The sequence below is a fragment of the Triturus cristatus genome, chromosome 6, assembly GCF_964204655.1.
Source record: "Triturus cristatus chromosome 6, aTriCri1.1, whole genome shotgun sequence".
NCBI lineage: Eukaryota > Metazoa > Chordata > Amphibia > Caudata > Salamandridae > Triturus > Triturus cristatus.
In genome coordinates this window covers 139,440,809-139,456,814 of record NC_140589.1, presented here as the reverse complement: position 1 = coordinate 139,456,814, position 16,006 = coordinate 139,440,809, and positions in this window count along the sequence as shown.

Here is a 16,006-nt window from a genome sequence, read left to right as displayed (position 1 = left end):
CCCAAGTATACACAGGAGCTTTAGGACGTCTCCCTAGAACTTCATCAGCTACCACTTCTTCTACATCTCTGGGGACCATCTTCTCTTTCTCAATTGGACAACCATTTTTAACCTCATAAGCTCGACCACTGGTATCAACTGCAAGCAACAATGAATTAGTTTGAACATAACTCTCTTTATTAAAAAAAGGCTCCGAACTTGAACTGTGTTTCCATTCACCCAAAAAAAAAATCACAAAAGTTACTTCTGTTAATAACTTTCTTCTTCTTACTTTTGGACTTCATAACATGTATTGGCTTATCAAGTGATCGAATTCTGTTTAAAGCTAAGATGAATAATTTTGTTATTAAATTTCAAAGGCCTTGTCAACAACAGTTTCAATCTGTTTCTTATTTTTATAAAATGCTGATCTTCTTTTATATTTCTTCACATCTTTCAACAAATTAAAAACAACTCTATTGTAAAACATTCTCTTTCTAATTTCTGAAAACTGATTATTTCTCCTTTTACCATACATTGATTCTTCAGAATGCATTTTTCTATTAACTTCTTTCTTCGTTTTATTCTTCTTTGTTGTTGGGGCATTTTTTATACGTTCCACATTGTGCACACTGTTTTTAGCCTTTGAAAGATTTTTAACAAATTCTTTTGTTCTCTTACCAGAAGACATTTTTTTTCCCCAAACGTTGTAGTTCATCTAATTTTTGCTGTTCTGTTTTCTTCAAATAATACTCTTTTTTTTATTGTTTCTTCTTTTGTGTTATTCTAGTCATGGTATTTTTTTTAAAATGATGATGAACAATATCTCTAAAATAATTTTTTTTATATAGGACATTATTAAAATAAATGTATAAAATATACTATTGTATTACTAAATAAACATGTTGTATATAACGTTGTACAAGGCTACTACTTCGGTAATTTCAGAAGTGAATCAGTACTCTGAATGGGGTTAGGGGACTGGATAGATTGTGAAAATTTGACTGTAGAACTGCATGTGTTAATGTCTGAGTCATTCTACAAGTGCATATAGAGTGACAGGGTAGATAGAGTGCTGGTATTTGACAGCAGGGTGAGGTTATAAGTGCTTCTCTTTCGGCACAGAGATCAGGTAAGGACTTGATTCTGTCAACATGATTGCAAGAGTGGACAGAGAGTGACAGTGTGATTGGGGCACTGCATGAGTACTATCAGGATTATAGTAGGACTGAATCAGTAGTCTATACAGGGTTAGGAGCCTGCATAGATTGAGCACATTTGACTATAGCACTGTATCTCTTAATACCAGAGTCATTCTACAAGTGCATACACAGTGACTGGGTAGCTAGAGTGCTGCTAGTTGAAAGCAGGGTGAGTTTATAAGTGCTTGTGTTTTGGCACAGAGCTTAGATAAGGATATACTTCTGTAAGGATGATTGCAACAGTGAACAGAGAGTTACAGTGTGATAGAGGCTCTGCATGAGTACTACCTAGATTATCTCAGGAGTGAATCAGTAGTCTATAGGGGGTTAGGGGCCTGCATATATTGTGCTCATTTGTATGTAGCACTATATCTCTTAATGCCACAGTCATTCTACAAGTGCATACACAGTGACTGGGTAGATAGAGTGCTGGTACTTGAGAGTGGTATGAGTTTAGAAGTGCTTCTGTTTCGGTAAAGAGATTAGATAAGGACATGGTTCTGTCAACATGATTGCAAGAGTGGACAGAGAGTGACAGTGTGATTGGGGCACTACATGAGTACTATCTGGAGTATTGCAGGACTGAATCAGTAGTCAACTGAGAGTTAGGGGACTACATAGATTGTGTACATTTGACTATAGCACTGTATCTCTTAATACCACAGTCATTCTACAAGTGCATACACAGTGACTGGGTAGATAGAGTGCTGCTAGTTGAAAGCAGGGTGAGTTTATAAGTGCTTGTGTTTCGGCAGACAGATTAGATAAGGACATGGTTCTGTGAGGATGATTGCAAGAGTGGACAGAGAGTGACAGTGTGATTGAGACACTACATTAGTGCTATCAGAATTATAGCAGGACTGAATCAGTAGTCAGCAGTGGGTTAGGGAACTGCATAGATTGTGCACATGTGTCTGTAGCACTACATCTCTTAATGCCCAAGTCATTCTACAAGTGCATACACAATGACTGGGTCGATAGAGTGCTGGTAGTTGAAAGCAGGGTGAGTTTATAAGTGCTTGTGTTTTGCCACAGAGATTAGATAAGGACATGGTTCTGTCAACATGATTGCAAGAGTGGACAAAGAGTGACAGTGTGATTGAGATACTGCATGAGTACTATCTGGAGTATTGCAGCACTGAATCAGTAGTCAGCTGGCAGTTAGGGGACTGCATAGATTGTGCACATTTGCCTGTAGCACTACATCTCTTAATGCCTAAATCATTCTACAAGTGCATACACAGTGACTGGGTAGATAGAGTGCTGGTATTTGAAAGCAGAGTGAGTTTATAAGTGCTTATGTTTTAGCAGAGAGATTACATAATGACATGGTTCGCTCAGAATGATTTCAAAAGTGGACAGAGAGTGACAGTGTGGTTGGGGCACTGCATGAGTACTATCTGGAGTATTGCAGGACTGAATCAGTAGTCTGCAGAGGGTTATGGGACTGCATAGATTGTGCACATTTGACTGTAGCACATTGTTTTTTCATGCCTGAGTCATTCTACAAGTGCATAAACAGTGACTGAGTAGATAGAGTCCTGGTAGTTGACAGCACTGTGAGTTTATAAGTGCTAGTGTTTTGACACAGAGATTAGTTAAGGATATGCTTCTGTCACGATGATAGCAGGAGTGGACAGATACTCACACTGTGATTACTGAACTACATGGCTACTACTTGGATTTTTGCAGGAGTAAATCAGTAGGCTGCAGGGAGTTATGGGACTGTATAGATTGTGAACATTTACCTACATACTAACTACGAAATTAGACATTATAAAACCACAACAACACTTCTCATGCACTTATAAAAATCACATATTCACTACCTTTGCACTCCTACGATCTATCAGGTACCTGTTAGAAATGGGATCTCTGGTTGGTTAAGGCTTGCGCCAAAGCCAGGCAGAGACCACCACTCTAGTCAGGGCAAGGGAGTTACATGCCAAAGATAACCCCTGCTCACCCCCTTGGTAGCTTGGCACAAGCAGTCAGGCTTATCCCGGTGGCAATGTATAAAGCAGTTGCACACGCACACAGCAACAACATCCCAGGCACACAACAAAAGGAACTCCACACAAGATTATATATAAAAATAGCCTTTGTATTATTAAAATACATTAGAATAGTAAACACATATTATACACGGTGCCACCTGGCACTAGATTATATTTACAAGGGATTATTTACACCTGACAGGGCCAACTGGACCACTGTCAGAACCATCACAAAGTGAACTTAGTAGATGTAGAACTTATCATAAACATAGAACACAACCAGTAACTACTGGTAACCAGTGAACTCAGCATGAGCTTGTAACATAAACTACATTATGCACAGTATCACATCAGGCGCGAATTACATTCTGCGCCAACCTCACCAGCATAAACACATTATGCAATCATCTCAGAAGTCTAAACGCATTAGACCCTAACCTCCTAAGTATAACTAAATTAGGGGCATAAATCACACAGTGGAACATGATCTCACTAGCATAAACCATAATATGTGAAACAACCTCATAATCATAGAAACCCATTTAGCGGTATAGAACAGGGTGCGTAAATCATACTACATGAATCACATTTTCTAGCACCACATAATCACATTTAGCACATAGTCTCCTAATAAGACCAAGTAGACATAAATCACATTAGGGCTTGGCACCCTACAAACCTACCAGTCCCCCTGGCCAACTGGCCACCCCAAAGGGGCTCAAACGCCCTGTGTCCAGAATTTCAGGGCTGCTGCCTAGCAGCTGAATCCAATTGCGTCATTGCGCAAACCTAAACGGTGCAGCTGGCACTAAGTGCTGCGCAGCTGTGAAGAAAATGGGGGCCAAGGAGTGCATCTCACTCCTAACTTAAAAGACATGTCCCCCTAAGAAGGAATAACCTAAACGGTGCAGCTGCCCACTACTTGCTGGGCAGCTGTGTATCTCAAAATGAGGCCTGGCACCACTGTGCCCTTTAAAGCAATGTGCCAATGTTGGTGCCACACGAGGCTCTAAAACAATCATGGCCACAACTAACGTAGCAGCTGCCCTCTAGCAAGCGGGGCAGCTGGGAATCAAATAAGGGCCCGGTACTACGGGGCCCTCTGGCCCCAACGGGACCTTTAAAATATCTTGCCCCACGTTGGAGCCACACAGGCTCTGGAAATAAACATGCCCAAGACGTTGCAGCGGCCCGCAACTGCGGCGCCGCTGTGAAAATCAGCACCACACTGGGGGGCACGGAAAATGCTCACTGGCCCTTTAACCATTAATGTGCCCCCCTATCAGGCGGGGGCCGCTCAGGAAATAGGTCGGGCTGGGTCTGGCACCAATAGGGCGCCCCTAGAGTCCCCACTTGTAGGAACGGCCCACTTCCTCTCGCGGGTCCGCTCAGTACTAGGAGGCATTCGTCATGCGGCAGCTCCACTCACCGGGGTGTTGCCTCCAGGCTCCTCTTCTCGTCGGCACTCTGCTCTTCACCCGAGCCCCTCTTCCAGGGACCCGGGACTTCTCCTCACTTCTGCCGCCACCGCAAGGCTCTCCCTCAGGCATGGGAGCCACACGTCACCACTTCACCGGCCGCTTTTCACCAGCGCAGCGGGTGCAGGACTTCCTCCGTCAAACTGGAAGTCCCGCCTGCCACCAGGCAACACGGTGCCTGACTTCCACCCGGCCGCGGCGACGACTTTCTTGGAAACGGGGCAATGAGGGGTGGGTGTCCCTCCGACTTTGAATAAAGGCAGCAGCGGGGTGGGCACCCACGTTGAAGGTCACATAAGGGGGTTGGGCACCCACATTCAATAAATTGAATCCGATGCAGCCATGACGCGGGGTGGGCACCCGCTATGAAGTTGGCAAAAGCAGGGGTATCCCTACGTCAGGATTCCCTCGAAGACGATCACATCCCAGCGCTGCAGTGGAAAGTAGAAGCGCTCCTTCTCCAAAGTAAAATAAAGCGCTCCCAGAATAAGTAAAGCGCTCTCAAGGCGCCAGTACAGCAAACGGTCCTGTAGGAAAAGGAGTAAATCCAGCAGAAACTTCCTGTAGAGATTTAAGGGCAATGCAGGGCCCAGGGAGGCAAGCACTCCTGGCAGCCCCCTCTGGGCCCCAGCAGCAGCACGCCCAGTCAGGAACAAATACAGCACACTGCACAGATCTGAAGATTTTCATGGGGTCACAGTCCCTATATTTATACTAGACAATCCCTTTGTGTCACAGCACAGGGTTTGGGGGTACCAGTCAGAACTGGTTTCGGGGGGCTTTGGAGCACGTTGTTTTGCTCAGCTCCTCTCTCCTTTGTCAGGTAGGGGCTCAGGGATCAGACGCACCACAGGGGGCGGCACCAGCATTGTAGAGGGAAGATACAGCCCTATTCAGGTTCCAGGTGCAACTCCTCCCTCCCATCTGCATGCAGATCTCTCTATTCACCACTGGGCAGACCCACCCTGGCTCCTGGAGTTCCCCAGCCCTCTCAGCTCCTGTCAATCGCAAGCCAGACATGCACTCCACATCAGGCAGGCAGACACATAGCACACAGAAATGCCAACTTCTAAAAGTGGCACTTCTACACCAGTCACTATAAATCTGCGCACACCATTGCGCAGCATTTATTCTCACGAGTCCGCACATACTAAACTTGACCCTCTACTCCTCTCACACCAGGAATTACCATGGACACACATATTCCCCATGCATTCCTATGGGAGGGCAGGCCAATCTCACCACACGCACTCAGAACGCGCACGCACTTTGCACTGGGCCACAGTGCTAAAGTGTCCAGAGGCCTCAAATCACTACAACCATGTCAGAGCCGAAGGCAAAATAGTTCAGGGGTGAACCTGCCAAAAAGGGCCAAGTCCAACAGTACTTCTCACTAATTCGGTAAATATAGCTACAACTATATAAATGTCATCTAAACAAATCCATGACTCATGACATACTATTCTCTTTAAGGCGACAACTGCTACATACCAGAAAGAGTAAAATGAAGTGGTTTTCTTTTGAAATACATATTGCCAATTAAATTTAGAAATATGCATCATCAAACTGTACTTCTCAACAGACTTAATTAAGAAGAATAATCAACAACACCTTTTCTAAAACCACTCAAAATGTACAAACTAATAACAGAATTGTAATCATTAATACCGTATATGATCATCTTGCAAACAGCACAGTTCTACCTCATTTTACCAAACTATCTATACTTTTGCCATTTTATTAAACTGTACCTTTTTCACTGAGAAGCAATATGTATACCTAATAAACTGCAACATATATAAACTTTTTTGATAATACGCATTCATTATCCATGTTGAACCAATTATTAATAAATAGGAAGCATCATTCAACTATACCTTTCAAGACACTTAATAATATATATATTAGTGTGCATACTATTGTTTAAACAAACTTTAAGTACAATAAAGTTATCTCAATATATATCTGTACATTTAATTAATTAATTTAACCAGCAAAGTTTCATAAAAATGTCAAATTTATATTATAGAAATCTCTTATAACTTATAACTCACCTTTTAAATAAATCTGTTGAATGAAAAATCTCACACACTCAGTCAGATTTTCTTGTAGTCACAGAGAATGTAGATCAGCACACTCTCCAATGTAAAACCATTAATGGCAAACTTTCCCTTTAATTTTCCACACATATACACATAACCCACAAATGACATTGCTTCCCAGTGTTTTTCAAACTGAAAAACGATTTTCCATTAGTCACAGAAAATAACACTTTTCAACTGACATCTTCACCCCTTGTCCTTAATATCAGTTTCCATAGAAACAGGTCATGCAACATTCAACTTAGCTGCAAGGTCACAAGTTCACCACACAATGTTGCAAATGACAACAGCAGGTGTGGTTGGCTTTGCAAAGCATATCCTTATCCATTCTGCTGTACCTTTCAAACATTTCAAAATAACCAATAAGAAACATGCTTTCTAAACAAAGTAAAATGCACCCTATAGTAGAAAGTAGTGTGTTCTTAAACAGCCAATCAAATCTCTACTTTCTTAAAAACAGCATCTTGTCCACCATTTTAGATAGATTTCATTCTACCAACTGCCTACCTCAGGTACAGACATCTTCTGATTACCTACATAGATCCCTTCAAGATGCTTTCAGTGTGGATTGTTGGGCACAGCTATGTTTTCTGGTGCAAAAGGTATGCTGAATGCAGAGGTATTGACAAAGACCTAGCTTTACAAAATGTAGATATTAAATGGATTGGACAGAGAGGATTGAAGTGGCACCAATTGATGCCATTGGCTAAATCCTTTATGAACTTCCAACACCCTCACCTTATGATTGTGGACTGTGGTGGCAATGACCTAGCCACATTGACTGTGGTAGGTCTGGAAATGCTAATGAAGGACACCTTTGCAGAATTGATGTTGCTTTTCCCCCAAATTACCTTTGTCTACTCTAACATATGCCAAAGACAGAAATGGAAGTGGTCCAATCAATTTTGTCCTCTGATTGAGAAAGCTAGAAAAAATGTCAATAAAGCTATTTCTGCTTATCTCAGAGACCATAGTATGGGGTCCATATACAACAATAATCTGCGTTTTAATATGGATGGCATATACAGGAGAGATGGAGTACATTTCACAGATGATGGAAACAGAGTCTTTCTCAACAACTTCAGACTCTGCATCGGCACTCACATGTAGCTACAAAAATTTCCCAATAAACACAAGGGCTCATTTTAGAGCCACCCAAGTTGCTAACATATAATATATCTTTTTAATGATTTTTTTAAAATTAGAAGTCGCGTACCCAGTGCGATGGGAATCGCGCACCCCTCGCGTTCACACCAGGGGTTCGCGCTGGGAGTCACGCACCCCTTGCGTTCACACCAGGGTGCCATGCTGGGAGTCGCGCACCCCTCGCGTTCACACCAGGGGGTCACGCTGGGAGTCGCGCACCCCTCGCGTTCACACCAGGAGCGCCGCGCTAGGGTCGCGACTCCAAATTTATCGATAAAAAAAACGGCTCCTACTACTAATTTATATTCGCCCCGGGGACCCCATCCCCCGGGTCCTATGCACATCATAGGGGACCGTGGGGGGAGCCCCAATGCCCCCACGGTCCCACCGGCTCCCCGTGTCCTGCGAGAGCCGGCATTGCTTTTCCACATGGGGTGCTGCTAACATGCCGCTCCCCGTGGGGAAAAGCAATTCTGATTTGGATTTTGGAAGAGAGAGCAGGTTTCCCTGCTCCCTCTTCCAAAATCCAAAACAAGAGAGTATGCTACGATAGGGTGGGAGACCATGCTCCCACCCTACCGTAGCAAACAGTGTCCCAGGGGTGGGCACCCCGGAACACTGTAGGAGCCGGCCCTGGGGGGTGGCGGTCCCCAGGGCCATCACTGGCTCCATGAGGGGGGCCGCGCGGCCCCCCTCACAATCAATGCACAGCCCCGGGGGTGGTGGTCCCCGGGGCTCGGGGATCCGTAACGGACCCCCAAATTAGAGGCTCCACAGAGCCTTAAATAAGACCTTGGGGGGACCCCAGGGCCACAGCTTAAATTAAAAGGACAGTGCAGTGATGCCTCCCTTCCTGAGCCTTTATGGCCCTATATACCGGATCCCCCAAGGATGGCTCACTAACTGAGCCCAGAGAGCCCACCCACAGGACACAGGAGTTTCCCTGCCTATGCACATGTGTTTGCTACCATCTGTCCGGAGCATTTTTAAATCTCCTGTAAACGGGAGCAAACACTAAGGGACTGATTCACAAAGGTAAACTTACACTTTTGTATGAGTTTACGATTGCTTGCTATTCAAAAAGGTATTTTATGAGTAGCACCTTTATGAATGTGTCTCCGCACATAAAAAAATATAGGACTGTCTTATGTTTTTATGTGCAGAGACTCCACAGTAATAAAGATACTATTTGTAAAATACCTTTGTGAATTACAGACAATCTTACATTTATATAAAAGTGTAGGTTTACCTTCCTGAATCAGGTGGTAAGTCTACTCCCAGCCAATTGGAGATTTAAAAATGCTCCCACTGGCTGAGAGCAAAATTGTGTTCTGTTTCCCTGCCCACACTGATGCCACTCCCTGTGGGTGGGAGCACTGCCGGCTCCTGCAACATGTGGGGAGCCGGCTAGGGCAGCTGGGACCCTCAAGCTCCCTCTACAGCCCCCAACATGCTGTTTGTGGGTGCCCCAAGTTGGCACCAGGGCACCCACTTATTTTACAGGAAGGTCCCAGTGGATAGGGTCACTGGGGCCATAATAGGCTTAACTAGGGGGGTTTTTAAAAAAGGCAAGCCCCCAGGGGATGATATCTCCGGGCATATGAAGGCTCAAGGAGGAGGACCATGAGGTCCCCCTTCCCTTTTAAAAAATGCATGGCCCACGGGATAGAGGCCCTGTCACCTATTAGGTCTTAGGGAGGGGGTCTGTTAACCCCCCTCCTCTTATATTTTGGCCCCAAGTAGGCTTGGAGAAGGGGGCTGTGCAGCCCCCTGCCCTTTTTTTTACTGTATTTAGCCCTGGAGGATAGGGTCTCTGTGGCCAATTAAGTCCCAATTAATTCTAAATATAAATATAAATATACACAACTTTGCTCCTACTCAGACCACCGACCCATGGAAGATGATGGTACATATGCCGGTGAAATGCCCGCCCCATAGATCATCTAAACAAAATCCACAGGGGGAATCGCATAATCTAAAGGAGCAAAGGGATAGTCAAGTTCAGAATTTATTAAGGTTCTCCGTTACACATTTCGGCTGTCAAGCAGCCTTGTTCACACGTAGAAAGCTGATCACCCATAGTGCAACAAGTACACAAAGAAAGAACCACCCAATATACTTAACATTATAGTAAATGTGTCAGCCATTTTGAAAGGTCCACAATACATTGTAATGCTCACAGATATACATACCTAATAGGTAAACTTAACAACAAATCATTTTGTAATGAAAAAAGGAAATGTTCATATACCGTTTACGTATTGAATATAAAGACAAATGCAGAAAATACTTTACAGGTAGTCCTTGCACTTCCAATGTATGACAATGGACGTCACAAAAAGTATTGTTACTGTAAATACAATAAATAATAATATCACACGCATTGAGCATTGTCTCACGACACAGTCTCTGGCAGAACTAAATGTCTCATAGATAGATGTCTGTATTATTGTGTGTCAGCCCTATGAACAAGAAAGTTGTCATTGTTGTCAAGATAAGTCATACAGCCCCTAAGCAGTCGTCGGACAGGCAAGTGTAGTAACATAATGTTGGCAAAAATACTGCTGTAATTGCACACCGCAGGCTCAAACAGAGTATGTTACATAGTGTATTCGTTATACGGATCAATCAAAAGGTATGTACCTACACAGAGATAAGTGCAATGGCCATGCTGGTGTTGTAGCCAACTGTCCCCAGTATACACAAGTGTCAACTCAGATACAAGGGTAATACAGTTCCCAGTAGACAGGAAGACTAGCAGGGTAAAAATTACAACCATGGGCAAGTGCCCTGTCAACAGTGAGTATCCGACAAAAAGTTAAGATCATAAATCATTTCTAACGAACAGAAACTACAAAAGGGTGTCAAATCATATCTCAAGTGATGTGCCATCTCATAGTGCCTCCGAAGAAAAGGGTGGGGTACCCATGTAGTGGACTGCCAGAGTGGGATGGGTCCCTTCCTTTCCTCCTGTAGTAGACAAACATAGAAAAAAAGGAAAGAAAATATGGAAAGATTAAAGAACAGTGTAAAACATCTAACATGTGTATCATACAATAAAAAACGGATATATACTTAGAATACTTAGATACAGTCCCTAGAAGCAAATAACTACAGAGAGAGAAATATTACTTTCAAGGTTCATACAAATGGCCTCCCAATTCTTCATCCAAGTTCAGGCCCCCTGGACTTTTAGTTTGAAATTCAATAATCAACTTGGACTCATGTTGCCTCAGTTTGAGGGTCCTATTACCCCTTCTGTGTGGCCGTGGGATGTATTCTATCGCATAGTAGCTCAACAAATTCACTGTTGGAATAGTGGTATTCCTGGAAATGGCTCACTACTGGGTAGTATGGATCAGTGTTAGTTATTGCTCTCATGTGCTCCAGTACATGTTTTTTAACTGCCCGCGTGGTACTTCCAATGTACTTGAGTTTACACGGGCATTCCAACACATAGATAACAAAAGGTGTACTGCATGTCAGGAACTGTGTAATCATCTTGTGACTGCCATGTTTCGTGGTGAATTCTTTCCTCATGTAGCTATTTGTACATGCCTTGCAGTGACCACAGGAAAGAAGTCCTTCAGTCCCTGATCTTTAATGGTACTATAACAGGTGATGTCACTGTGAGCAATGCTCGGTCTCTCTTTAACTGTGTGACCAATGACTGGATCGCTGGTCAGTATATCCCAGTTTCTAGTAAGAATGAGCTTGATCTCTTTGGCATTTTTGTTGTACGTGAGGAAAAGCCTAGTGTCTCTGTTCTGATCTTCACTTTTAATAGCTGTCTGTGTAAAAAGTGTATCCTTTCTCTGTACCTGATCCACTTTCCTGATGGCTTTGTTCAGCACCCACTGGGGGTAACTCCTCTCTCCAAATCAAGCGGTCATAATTACAGCTTCTTCCTTGAAGGCTAACTCAGTACTGCAATTACGTTTGGCCCTCAGAAGTTCCCCATATGGAATGCTCCATTTGAGGGGGTAAGGGTGACTACTAAGGGCATGTAGCAAACTGTTTCCTGCTGTGTTTTTACGGTAGAGTTTGGTGTGGATAGTGTCCCCTCTGATCTTGATCCTCACATCCAAAAAGTCCACAGTGGTATTACTAACAGTACGTGTAAGAACTATGTTAAGGGTGTTGGTATTCAATTTATCAATAAAGAGGTTGACCTCCTGTAGTGAGCACACAAAGCAGGTTGATATTGAGATAGTGGATGTTATTCAATGAGTATACATCCATCCATGAAAGGGGCACTGGAGCAACTGACAGTTAGAACCCGGAGCTCCAGTGACCTCATAGCATTCCATGGTTCTAGCTTGTACAATACCACACAGCTCCCTTTTTATAAAACGAAGAATAATACAATACAAGTAACAGAGAAATAATCTTTACAATTCCAAAGAGTTTTGTTTAACATTACTGTAAGCCACATTTAACCTTACACTGTAAGGCACACCCTCCTTTAAAGAAATAAATAAAATTAGAGAAATATTAAACACAACTTAACGTGAAACAAAATCGTTCCATTTTTTTGGCATCATTTTGGTGCGAACACTCCTTCTTGATGCTTGGGTCATCAAGTCACACTTAGAACATTCCTTGGTTTTACCATGCATGACAAGATTGTGAGGGATCAAGGCCACACGAGTAATGCCCCGCCATTTTCCATCAGAAAGTTTCACAGAGTTTTTCCTTAATTCACATTCTTGAAAAGGATCTTTAAATTTCGATAAACCTTTTTCCACAAGAACTGGATTTTCGACACGTACCCATTCTCGTACTTTAGTTTACACTCTTTCTTTAAGCCTAAGTTTGTTTTAACAGCCCTTTTTAGATTGACTAAGTTAGAATTGGTGTTATCAGATTTTCACCAACTTCCAACACTCCCACGCTTTGGTGTCACTTTGGTAACCCAGTAAGGACATAAGTCCGTGGCAGCTTCCCTACCCCTCGTCAACACAAACGGGGATTTCCCAGTCACAGAATGAGGAGTAGTGCGGTGGGACCATACCAAATCTTGTAAAGAATTGGCAACATTCATATTGCTTCTGATGGAAGCCTGTTTACACTCTACAAGTACCTTATTTCTTTTTTTAATTCTTTTTATTAACGTTAGCATCAGATCACAGCCGATTACAATCAAGTGCATCATGTTTCGTAAAAGACCAAGTGATATCCATCTCATTGGCTCATAGAACGTTACATTTAAACAAATGAGCTCTACCATACTTCTCAGCCCCCTAAACAATGAAGTACTGTAAGTCGTCCCCCAGTGCCCTTCCATTGCATTGTCAATCGCTCAAGTCCAAGTTTGAGTCCTCCGGAGGAGGGGCGCACACGTTCCCACGATATGTGTTCCATTTGCCCCACACCCTCTTCCATTTTCGCGGACATCCTCTATGGACGAATACTGATTTCTCCGCCACCATAGCGCTGTCCAGATCATAACACCACTGTTGATGGGAGGGGACCGTCTGTGCACCCCAGAGCCGAGCAATGTTTCGTTTTGCTAACGCCATACCCATGGTTGCCCAGCTCAGCTCTGCGTGATTAAGGTCTGTTGGCTCCCACACATTGAGTAGAAATCTCCTCGGCTCCGGGGAAATTTCATGGCCACTCACATGGGTGAGTGTATCCATAATCGCCCTCCAATAAGAAGTAATACGGGGACAGTCCCATAGTGTATGATAAAAGGAACCCTCAACTCCGCACCCTCTAAGGCAAAGCGGTGACTCAGCCCTTCCTATCTTGTAAAGTGTGGTCCTGATGTAATATGTTCTGTGCAGTATTTTAAGTTGCACAAGTTTCAGCCTGGATGGGATTGCCACCTCCCGCAGGGAAGCCAGGGCCTCCTGCCAGTCTTGTTCATCCATGTCACCTATCTCGGCTTGTCACTTCTCCATGAGATCCTGGGTGGGGTCAGTCTAGTTATTGATCAATTTGCGATATGTTATGGAGGTTGCCTTTTTGGTGAGGTGGTCCGTCAACAATCGGTCCTCTAACGGCGAGGAATAGCGGAGGTCAGTTCCAGGGGCTATGGCTTTTGTGAGTGCAAAGTTTTATTTGAATGTATCTAAAATGCTCCATCCCTGCCATTTGATATGTTGCTTGTAGCTGTGCAAACGTAACTACCTCCCCCTTTTTCCACAAGACCACCAACCATGGAAATGCCTATTTGCTATTGCTGGTGCGTAGCGTACCCAACCTAGGGGTGTCCCAGAGTGGTGTATGTTGTGTTATCACTCCCTCCCATCCAAGTGCACGCTGTGCTACCGACCAGACATGCACGGTGTGTGCCATAGGACTAATCAGCGCTTGTTTCCGATTTTTATCATACAGGGCCCCCATGATTCCATCTGTGCCGAGAGTGTGCCTGTCCATTAGGCCTGGGCTAAAATTCTGTTCAGCTAGCGGAAATTGCGATAATTTGACATTTTCGCGTTCCGCGGAGAGCGTGAAAATGTCAAAATTTCCCCAATCCGCATTTTACCGGAAATGTTTTGCTTGCTCGTGCTGTAAAATAATACATTCTCGCGTGCGCACGATCGCCTTACCTGAATCCCCGCGTTCGCCACCAAGTTTTCCCGATCCGGTCGCATTCTCCACGAGATTTTGGATTGTTGGTAGCCATTTGTGCTGTCTCGCAACAGTTCGTGCCCGCAGTAACGTCATTCGTCGCGCGATCACGTCTTTCTTCTCGCGATCATGCACCGCGAGACAAGTGAAAACAAGATGGCCGTGCCCGCGAGCAACTGCATGGGTAAGTTGGTGAGCCGCGACCACGCAGAAAATACCGCGAACGGGCGGGAAAAAATCTTCCGCATCTTCGCGATATTTCCGCGTGTTTGCGGAGATTTTTAACATTTTCGCGATAATTTGCGAGTGAATTTCGCAAAGTCCGCCCACCCCTACTGTCCATACGCAATGCGGGTTCCTCTTGGAAAGTGTGTAGCCACTGTTTAATCACTATAAGCTGTGATGCCCAGTAATAGAACTGAATGTTGGGAAGGGCAATACCCCCTCCATGCCAACTCCGTATAAGTTTACGCTGCGCTATCCACGGGGGCTTTCCTTCCCAAAGGAGGTGCCCCACCTCCGCCTTAATTGACCTGAAGTAGGAGTTAGGGACAAGCACTGGAGTGTTCTGTAGTGCATATAAAAACCTGGCCAGAGCCATCATCTTGAACAGGGCTGCTCTCCCCAGTAGTGTCAGTGGCAAGGAGTGCCACCATTTCACATCGCTGCGGAGTCTCTTCAGTGGTGGCAGGAGATTGCGCTCGTAAAATTGTGTGGGGTGTGGTGTGATGTGTATACCGAGATATTTAAATCCTTTCATTGGTAGCGATATCTCAACGCCCCGACGCAAACGCGGGGGAGGACCCTTAAGTATGTTCAGCACCGACTTCGCCCAGTTAATGGTGTAGCCTGAAGCTCTGCCGTATGATTCGCAGATGTCCAGCAGGCAGAGAATGGACTTTCGGGGGTTCGCCATATATAGCAGGATATCATCTGCGTAGAGGGATATACGGTCTTCCCAACCCTCCGTCCACTGTAGCACCCATATTGCTGGGTCCCACCTAATCCACGCCGCCAAAGGCTCAAGCACTAAAGCAAATAGAAGGGGCGACAGGGGGCACCCCTGCCTGGTGCCACGTCCCAAGGGAAACTCTTCCGACAGTCGCCCATTGACTACCACCTGCGCCATTGGTCTCGTGTATAACAACCGAATCCAAGAACAAAAATTGGGCCCGAATCCGAGGTGCTGCAGTACAGCAAAGAGGTCGAACCCGGTCGAAGGCCATACTTGCGTCCAAAGAGAGAATGACCGCTTCCTCCTGTATGGTGTGTATTCTGGCAAAAAGTGGGTCCCGTGCTCTCCATGCCACTGGAATCAAGCTATCCTGGCTGAAGAGGGGTGAAACCCGGAAACCGGTCCTAGGATGCTTGTTTCCAGTCCAGGGAGAACCTGGCTTGGCAGTTCGGGCTGGACTATTCCCATGAGGCACAGGGTCAAGACTGATTTGCATATGGCTGGGTTCAAACTGGAACGGCATGGTGAGCAAAAAAATGATGGATTTAGGCCCAGATCTTTGTACTGG